Below are 11581 nucleotides of genomic sequence, written 5' to 3'. Positions count from 1 at the left end.
TGAGGTAAAAAGCACATAAAAAGACAAAAAAATGTATTCAAAGATTTTAACCTGTTTGTATTTGAGTTAAATTTCAATAAAAAAAAGGAAAATTTAATATCCTTGAACTCAAAATCCTTTTTATAATTTTTTTTTATTTTCTCATATTCTTATAATATTCGCATACATACATACAAATACAACACTGGTTTTTTTATTCTAAAAATATTCAAAAATTATATAAATTAGTCCTTCGTTTAGGTTGATATTTTTATAAAATAATGTTGTCTATGTCGTAAAATTGGTATGAAATTGTTAAGTATTTAGCTAGTAAAAATAAAAGCTTATGCTGAATGTCAACTTTTTTAAGTAGAAGAAACAAAAAATTATGAATTTAATTGAAATTTAAGATTGAGCTATTATTAGACATTTCATCGCCAAGACATTTTATAAAGGTATTGTTCAAAATCTAAAATTTCTCTCAATTTAAAATTTTTTCGATTCGCAACTTATTTTTAATTCCAATACATACATATGTGCATTCACAGCTTCATAAAATTTGATACAGTTTACCTGAATTTGTTGCATAGTAAATATAAATTTAAATTTTTCCTGATTCTTCGAGAACTCTAAGTTGTTTTACTGAATACTAAAATATTAAAATTCCTACAACTATTTTAAGTGTTTAATAATTGGTCCGTTTTCATAAATTGAATTGTTTTAACTTTCCTTCTGTGGGATTTCCATTTATCTTCTCAATAAAAAAAATCTGATGTGATCAGCACATAACCGGCCGCAAAGTGTAGTTAAGTTTGTCTAGTTAAATGAAAGTGTTACAGAATATTATAAAAATGTCTGTTAAATACTTCTTTCCAATTTTTAGGACATTAGTAAGCTTATAGTTAACATACTTAGAAAAATGTAAATTTGGCTCTTAGTAGAGTTTCGCTTTGTGCTACCCGAATTCCCTGAAATGCTCGCCAGTTAGTTTCGGTAACAACCAGAACTCAAATATCAAATTTCAAGAAATTCCATCAATTTGTTCTGTGGATATAGTTAAAAATGTAAAATCGGCCCGCAAATCAGTTCTCGAGCCCTGATCTTTCCAAAAAAGTTATATGTTCATTGCTTTAATATGAGGAATTCATATATTAAATTTCAATGAAATCGGTTGATTATTTCTCTTTATATACACAAAAATGTATATTTGGCCCGTAGTAAACGTCTAGTTGCCGATGCCTGATTTCTTCCAAAACATACGAATTTTTGCGGACGGTCGAGCTGAGCTTATATATAAAATTTCAAGTAAATCGGTTGAATATTTTCTTCAAAATGTTCAAAAATGTAAAACAGGCCCGCTAAAAAGTGCAGTTCCCGAGGACTGATATATACCAAAAGTTGATCGATCCGTGCCATGGTGGAAACAAACTTACATATAAAATTTCATCAAAATCGGTTCAGCCGAACTTGAGATACACGCGTGCACACACAGACCGCCAGACCGACAGACGGACAGACCGACAGACTGACAGACCGACAGGTTGCTAAAAATAGTTTATTTACACTTCCCTACTATGGAGAAGTACGTTCCCACCGAAAACTCGATATGCAAAATTTGTTGCCATCACATAACCTACCTATTGTTTACACAACACGGTCGGTAAAAATTAATTACAGCCCAACCTAATTCTTGTAAATCTAAGCATCTTAACAATGTTTACATTTATCCATCATAAATTTCTTATGCCGCATTTCTTGTAATAAATGTGAGCACCTGACAATTCTTTCGTTATTGAAAAAAATAATTCAGGAAAGAACAGCTTCAAAGTTTAATCAAAATAAATTTTAAAAAGCAAAAAATTTAATTTTTTTTTTTTAATTTAAAATGTAAATTTGGTGTGTAAAATTTTACACTTATATACTACCCAGAAGTGGTTGCGACACATTTTTGTAGCTGAAAATTAGTATTTTTTCTCTTAAATCGCTGTTAAGGACGAACATTTTTCATGAATATAAAGAAAAAGCAACCCTCCATCCCCACGTACTCACACGCTATTGAGTTGATCAGACATATTTCAAACAATTTTGTCGGCATTTTTAAAAATATAAACGTTTTCAGGGTATGAAGTTTCAGGGTCATCTGAGAACTGAGTTATGAAAGAGTTTATAAATTTTCGCGACAAAAAACAAAACAACATTCATAAGTTTATTTAAAAATAGAATATGGCAATGAATCTCTGTCTAATAAATAAAATTGTTATGAATAATAGTTTAAATGTTGCAGACGGATCTTACATATATCCTACATCATCGCAAATAAGTATTCGTTCTTTAGAAAAATGTTAAATTAATATCGATTTGAGTATATTTTTTCGGCAATTTCAAATACTTAATCTTTTTAACACAACTGAAGCATTGTAATGAGATCAGTATGCAATAATGTTTTCATTGTTTAATTAATCCTTTCCGAAAAGAAAATATTTTTAACCTAAGCTAATAAATTTTATACTGACTTACATGTCAGTAACCGAATATCAACCATTTTAGAATGTTTAGAAGTTTTCATGATCTTTAATTTCATAATATTTGATTCTATGGTATGCCATGATAGAATAAATCAAAGAATGAATGCGAAATTAAGATATGGGAAACGAAGTACAATTTCATATTAATTGTAAATCATTTTTCTTTTTTTTGAAAGTAATATTGGAAAATTCAATAACTGATCTATTAATTTGCATAATTTCAATTTTAGGACAGTTTTTATAAGACTGTGGGTGTATACGCTATACATTATACTTTCGTGCAAGTGTTCTAATGAATCAAATGAATTTTCAATTTGCTTCTAAATTAATCAAGGCAAAATTATCTTAAAGATCTTTTTAGGTTTTAAACTATTTGTTTTTATCCTAAATGTCAGATGGTATAATAATTTTTATAGTAGAAAAAAAGCTGATGAATTGCACACTCAACGTTCTACATGATAAAAATTAAATTAAGTCAATTTTATTTAAATACGAACTCAATTTATGGAATTAAAAACAAAAAAATTCTTTTAATATTACGTAAATGATTTCAATTTTGAATTTGTTTTATTTTAATGATTTTTAAATAATTTCTTCCTGTACATTAATTTTTTTTTCTCTATACTTTGGTTTTTTTTTAAATCAAAAGTCGACCTTTCGAAAAGTTTCAAGGTCCATTTCCAGTGTTCATTAAAAAAAATTGCAAAAATACGAACAAAAAAGAAAATATTTTTTATACATAATTTTTTTTTCCATTTACACACTAATAATTTTCAATTAAAATAAGAAAAATTCATAAAAAATTATAACGAAATGCGCATAGCATTCAAAAATTTTAACATACTTAAGTGAAAATAAAACAGGAGAATTGCAGGATTTTCATTTACAAAGTCATACTTTTTTTTAACATTTTGTTTTTTTTTTTTTAATTAATTTTGTTTAAAAAGAAAACTGCAATTTTCAAAAAAAAAAAAAAAAATTCATTTATCTTAATTTTAGGAAAATATTATTAAAACAAAATTTTTAAAGGGTTCCGTGTTCTAACCCCGAAGAAAGTGATACCAACTCGAAGTTACTAAGCAAAAATTTTTCTCAAAAATCCAAAAAGTAATTGGAGTCGTTACATCAAATGAGGGTCTCAGAAGCAAAGTGGCGTAAGCGACAAATAATAAAAATTTTTTTTTTGCTGCAATCGGTTATGTACATCTTCTAGAATCAGTGATATTAGTTTCCAGTTTCGAAATAGTTTTTTTCCTATTTATTTTTCACAAAAGTACTTTTGCTTTTGTAAAAATTTTCTGATTTTTCAAAAGCAAAGTGGCATAACCCACATTGTGGCTTACGCCACTCTGCTTCTGAACCCCTCAAATATCGTGTGTGATGCAGCCTATTAACAAATTATTTTTTTCTTTGCAAATTTATTGCTTTAATGATTTTGATCTTTCCAACAAGTTCTTGATAATTTAAAATTTGAAAATAATTTAAAGTTTATAATTTATTCTTATTTTTTAGCTATTTTTTTCGATAAACATAATATGACACCATTTCCTTCATCCTTACATCAATATGTAATATTAATTTCCACTTTAATTAGATGAAAATCACCAAAAAAACTGTATACACACATATAACATACTTATGTACACAAAAAAAAATTTAAAATATTCAAAGAATTTGTGTATTTATATAAGAAAAATATATGACTTTAGGATTAAAAATGCAGGAATTGGGGTTGAAAATGTAAGCAAAAAAAATTAATAACGTTTTCGGGATAAAAATTCAAAAAGTATTTTATTATAAAATATAATTATGCATATTAAACAGAAATATAGAAATGAAATTTTTAACTATAAAATGAAACGTAAAACTACATTGAAAACTGAAATTAAAAATATTATACTTTAAAACTCTTATAAAAAAAAATTAATTAGTTTTTAGTAAATAAAACAGAAATGCTTTTATAATTTAAAATAAAGGAGAAAATAAAAATATTTGAAAAGGTTTGTGCAGAAAAAAATTCCTATTGAAAGTCAATTAATTTAAAATATTTCTTGAGTGAGTGAAAAAAATTTAAGATTTTAGTTCAGTTACATATTAATTTTGTTGTTCAAAGACTTGTTATATTCTTCCTAATCCTTCTTTCTAATCCTTCTCATTAATTTATTCTTGCATTTTGAATTCGATACTCGTATTTTCCTTTAAAACAGGCCCAACTCCGTGAACTGGAATAAAAACTCAACAACCAGAATGCAATACAACCCAAAATTATGCGGTGGAAATATTTCATAGAAAAGCACAATTTTTTTTTGTTAATAAAAATTCACCCATTTTCTGATAACCATTCTTTTTCTACCCAATATTTGCATTCGATAAGTGATTCAAGTTACTTCTAGTTTAAATGTAATAATTAAAATAGGAAAATTATCAAAGTGTAAATTATTATTTACACGAATAATTTTGATATTAATGATTGAGATATTGGGGTCTTAAAAAAGAATAACAGAAATGAAGCAATTTGAAGATCAAAGGTTTTATGGGATACTAAATCAACTATTAGCAAGCGGCTAAAATTTTCTCAAACAATTTTTTTGGGGAAACTTCAAATTTTTTTTCCAACCAAAATAAAAATTTAATAATTATTTTTATTTTAAAACTCTTCTTTTTCTGGTTCATGCACATTAATAAAAGTATTTTCACTTTATTCCATCTTTGTTAAGTTAGTGCTAAAAATCTAAATTTATTGCCTCTATATTAGCGTCTGCCAGAATGGCATATTTTATATAACTTAACGTAATAGATTTTTCTATCACGTCAGTGATGCGATTATTAGAGTACGTATAATAAGAAAATAATGACAAAATATTGAAGAGATTGATAAACAGAATAAAATAACATTAAAATATGACCGAATTCGATATTATTTACCTATAAATGTAAAGCAAACAAAATGCTTATGCATTTTTTCATACAAAATTATACAAATGCAATAATTATATAATTACACAATATTTTATTATACTAGGCTTCTATTATATAAAGCAGTAAATATCAATGTGTTTATTACATAGCAAAATCACAAAGAAAATTAAATAAGTTCAAAATTGCATGATTTTAAAAAAATGATCTCATAACTCCGAAATGATATTTCAGTATAGTTAGAAGACTATATTTTTATACTATACGAACCATAAGCTCTCAAGAAATATCCTTTTAATTACAGTCAATAATAATTTCTTCTACAATAATTTATTAAAAATTAAAAAATAAAATCATTATAAAAATATAAGGAAGTAATAAAAATAAAATACACGGCGTGATTCTGATACAATGCGTTTTCCTGTATTTTGTTTTTTTTTGTAATTTAATTATAACATGAAAAAGTTTTACACGAATTCAAGATAGTCACAAAATTCATATACGCCAAATTTCGTTTTCAATTAGTGTATTTTAATTGTTTCATTACAGAATCGCTTCCGAATATCAATTTTATTTCCTCTATCTTTTTGTTTTTCAATATAAAGGAATATATGTATATATAAATTAAAAAATTATTATTTAAAAAAAAGTATAATATTGAGTTAAATGTCCTTCTTGTCTCCATAAAAATAGCGAATTGGTAATGATTAAATCTAAATGCAGTAAACAATAATAAAAAAATTATAGAAAATATTTTTAAAGTGTTTCACATTTTACAACACGAATCAACATTGAATTTTGTTTTTATTTCTTCTACTTTGACCCGTGAAAATAATCGCAAATTAAATAGATTCTATTTATGTGCATTTTACAGTCTATGTACGTAAAAGGTGCATATACTCGTTTACTCGTACGAATGAGATTTGCGCATATTATATAAAACCATAAAACACCATAAACAAAATGAACAATAAAAGTTTAAAAAGCACGTGATTCCGTATTCTAAATATAATTTAATTTGAATAGATGACGAATTTCTAATGTAAATCGAAATCAATAACACAAAACTTATGAATTTATTTATGAAATTGAATACTATAAATGTCTAAAAAGTATTGAATGATCTACTTATGTTTGAATAATAATTACTTGTGTTGTACCAGAGACCTTTTGTAAATTTTGTATTTATAATATTGTATAGTGTTAAGACCTTTTGCTTTGAGTAAAACACATTGCAGAACTCATTTAAAAAATCCTGACAAATTTGAATATTTTAAAAAATTGAGAAATTTAGCCTCAGGTATGTCTACAATATGAGCTAAGAAATCAAAATCTATAATTGAAAACTGATTTATTATATAAAACTCAGTAAAAACATAAAATTAAAGCCTTGTGAACCAATTAAACCACACAATATTTTGTCACATGCGTATTTCACGCAGCTAACTTTATTGTAGTTTTTAGGATAGCTACCCGAATTCTAAATATATTTGAGACATATAATAGCCAAATGTCATGCAGTTGACTTTCTTATATTTTGACCTGCCCAAACCAATTATAAAAGAAACAATTTCTGAAAGTTTGATAGCGTTTGTTCTTTTCGGAGGGACGGGCACGTCTAAATTAACGCATATTTTTACGGTCAGCAAAAATATATATACCTCCAATATAACGTTTTTTTTTGCAAAAAACTGCCTCATGTGGTTACAAAATCTATACCAAAATGAATATACCCTTTACTAAGGATTCTTATTGAAAATTTATCAATTTTGTAAGCAAATTCAACTATTTTCAGCGCAATTTGGGACATGGTTGTCGTAGCTATCTATCTATATTTAAATAATACGAATATAATGCATACTGCATTTTTGTTGAGAAACATTGATATTATGTAGGCTGCATTATTATGTATTAAAATAATGACGATGATGTCAAGTGGAGTGTTGTGTTTAACATTTTGTTGAATATTTTGTTAGATATTTTTTTTAGTGTTTGAGAAAATAAACAAGAGTGAAAGCAGTGTGACGTTTGCCTTTCGTATTATAAACAAAATATCCGAAAATACCTACTTATATACAGTATACAAATAATAAACACCAATAAATTCTCTTGTACCATCCAAAATTTTTTCCCTTCGATTTTTTTTGCCTTTTACATGCATACGTTAGATGACTTCTTTGCTTTTTATAAAGGTGCCATAAAAATAGATATTATGTTAACATAATATTTCCTTAATGTTCGAAAGATAACAAAGACATTAGGCACATATGTACATACACACATTCATAACCTATATAAATGTATGTATATTACATTTTAGAAAGTAAAATAATTTTCGGACACAAAATACTAAAAACTAACTGTAAATATTAACAAACCAAATTCTAACTCGATGAATTTCCAATTTGTTGCATGAACTTTTCTTGTTTAATTATTTTTTATATCAAAATTTGATACTTGTGTATATATCTAACGTTAAAGCCAAATAAATTAGGTGATATATGTATCTTGTAAAAAATAAAACATCTGTTTTATATATCTAAAGTATCGTAATAAAAAACTTAAAAATTTATACTCAAATTTTTGTGATAACAATGGTTTTCAACCTGAGTTGCATGGAATTCTTAAGATCCCAGGGAGATAGGTAGGTGTTAACCAGTAATTACTACTATGTTACCCATACTTACAATATATGTACATTGAATTTTTTAATTAAAAATTAGATCACTGATGTAAAAATTGTATTTTCAAACTGATTTCTCACAAGGTGCCTCCATGCACTATGATAAACAGTACTATATGTTAATCACTTTACGTTACGTTGCATTGCGTTGCATTACATTGCGTTACGATGCTTAAAGTTATTTTACGTTACGTTGTGTTTTATAAAGTTTCATATTATTTTAAGCTAATGTATATATGTATGTATTTCGTTTACATTAAAAAAATTTAAACCAAAAAAATCTAACAATGATGAAACTTATTAAAGTGTAACATGCAATATGTATATAGACATACAAGGTAATATTTTTGTATGGAGACAATTTTTACAACCCAACAAATTCCGGGTTACAATAACTTAAAGGCAATCTGGACTTTTTTATATTTTGCAAAATATTATGTATAACCTTTTGACTGTGTCAGCTAGGTTTACGATTAATATAATTTAAAAGCCTCACGGTATTTCTCACGAATTTTTAATTCAGTTGTAATATATGTCTATTAACTCTTATCTTCATCAGTTACAATCTTAATACTATAGAAAAATTTAATTTTTCATTTTTCATTTTTAAAATACGTCAATTTTTTCGACACCTTTCCTTAATTTAAGCACAGATTGAAACCCTGTTAACTGGACTTTCATTTGGTATATTATCCATCTTCCTACAGTTATGATTTAAGAATTATTAAGAAAATACAGCACTGCAAATAATGTTAATAATAAAACGAAGAATATTATATGGAATTCTTTGCTAATAAGGCCCTGTAAGTCAGTTTTAATTTCAACATTCTTTTGATAAAACAAGTTGTAAATGAACCCCTAATGTTCCAGATTTCGAAAAAAAATCTTGAAAGTGGTATTTAAAATAATTAAAGTCATATTAGAAACTTAAAAACCTTTTATCATCGAAACCCTTAAGATATAAAACAATTTTAATAAAAATTTGTTCCTCTTTAATATTTCAAAATTCTTGAAAGCGAGAAATTTCACATTGCGAGATAAATATAGTAGTTTCATTAAACTTTATATTATATAATATATGTTTAACTTTGAGTAGGTTAATAAAACTTTGATATCATATGTACAAATTAAAAAAAAAAATACTTTTTTTGCTTTTTTTTTCTTTTCTCATTTTTTGTTTTTGGAAACTAGCTTCTCCTTTTTCCATTTTTAAAAAGAAATTTCTTTCAAGATGTGTGAGTGGAATAATTTACACTACTGGTACATTCCAAAACTTTGCATAGCACAAACCTTGGATTGTTCACCAAGTGATTAAAAAATTGTATGTGAAATTACACTTTTTTTGCTATTAGACTTTTAATTATTTTTAGATGGGAAGCAATGTTAACTGATTCGATCAATCATTAACACTTTAAAATTGTTTTATAATTGAACGAATTTCAAAATTTTAATACAAATTAAAATTGCTGCCATTTAAAAACAAAATAATTAAATGGAGAATTAATATTTTGATTTTAATTTTAAATAATTAATAAAAAAAATTATTTTAAAATTACAAAAAAAATAATTGCGTTTATCATCAAATTGAGCTCTTTTTGTCATGATTATTAAGCAAGAAAGAAAATTTTAAATTTCTGTCGCATATTTAATTAACACTAAATACATATTGTCTGTTTACTTTTCTTATATATATATATATAAATATATATATATATATAACGAGCATGTAATTTAAATAAACATCACTAATTCTGAGATTGTGAGAAGAAATTAATGAACTTGAATTTTATAAATTTTCTGATGCTAAAAGTTGGTTTTTTTCTGTTCTCAGTTTCGCTTATTGTTTCACATTTCATTTATCAAAATTTATTATTCTAAGATATTAATGTTTTTTTTGCTTTTTATTAATTTTTTACTAAAACAAGAAATACAATAATATTTTGTGAAGTGCGTAGGAAGTTCTTAAATACATTTCTTGTAGAAATGAAAAAAAAAATTGTAGACAAGTCTGAACTGACATAAAAAAGTATTATTTGTATCGTATACACGTAGCTAGTTCCCATAAATGAATTTAATATTTTCTGTGCGCTTTCAACATAATGTACGTACATATTATTCATTTATGTATCTACTTTCTATGAAATCTGTTCAAAAAATCTAAAATTTAACAAAGAAAAAAGCAGAGAAAAAATTTAACAGGAAAAAGTATAGAACGATGATTTTATTAGGATAGGAAATTGAAAAGGTCAACAATAAAATAAAAATTTTTAGTCGTAAGATTGCAACAAATTCATCTTTACACAAACCAGGAACAAAGAGAATTACAATGCAGACAGATACTTATTTACGTTCGTACAATTAAATAAATATTTTATATTATATTTTAAATATGTACCTACATATACACATATTGCATATTACTTGGTACGAATACTTATGGACGTACATATGTATGTACATATTTATATACCCCTCTATTATGAACATCGGTATCGGCCGATATATTATCGGCAGTTCTCATCGGTTTTGGGTTTCTTCTGTATTATGAACCGATACCGATAAAAATATTTCAACCGATTAAAAGAAGCTTTTTCATACAAATTTTTGTTTTTGTAAATTGGAGAAAATGTTTTTTTTTCTAATGACATTTGTTTTCTTTCAAAAGTTATTTTCAAAAAATTTTTAAAACTATTTTGAATTTGGTTTTGATGTGCTAAAAAGTTGTAGTAAGAAAATTATTTTCTGTTAAATTTGTAAAATAAAAGTATACATATATCGGGAAAATGTCACGTGCATTATATTTTGAAAGTGAAGAAACGGTAGTAAGTGAAGAAACGCAAGCTATTCAAAGACGACATATAAGAGATTCAACTAATCCATTGGATTTAGACAACAAAATGTATGTTTATGTACCTATTTTATTTTATTATTTATATAATATGTACACATTTTTTAGGTTTATCCAGAATTTCAGATTATCATTCCTTGCCAGGTTTAAGTCCTCTTCCATTTTTTCTACTAACCGCGCAATTTGTTTTTTGTTGCTTACGATTTTACTCCTAAATAAAATATATGAATAACATTTTGAAAGAAAATAATTTAGAAAAAATGCTTACATTTTAAAAAAGCAATTAATTACACCAGTTTCCTTGATAAAATGAAGATTTTACAAAAAAAAAATCTGTCGTCTAAAAATTTGTACCCGCTTTTAAATCGGTGAAAACCCGACAATTTATCGTTTTCATAATACCAGCTAATACGTTTCCTATACAGGGAAAAAAAGCTTTCCCGACTCCGATAAAATTTACCGATAAACAATGTTGGTAATACAAACACAAAATTTTGCCGATAAATTATCGTTTATCGGCCGATACCGATATACATAATAGAGGGGATAGTAAATTATAAAACTTTTGGCTCTAAAGCAAATTCATATTGATAAATATTGTATTCAGTTATAATACAATAAAATGATTTT

Source organism: Condylostylus longicornis, unplaced genomic scaffold, assembly GCF_029603195.1.
Source record: "Condylostylus longicornis isolate FDR11 unplaced genomic scaffold, ASM2960319v2 ptg000072l, whole genome shotgun sequence".
Lineage (NCBI taxonomy): Eukaryota > Metazoa > Arthropoda > Insecta > Diptera > Dolichopodidae > Condylostylus > Condylostylus longicornis.
Note: the sequence above shows the minus strand (reverse complement) of the source record.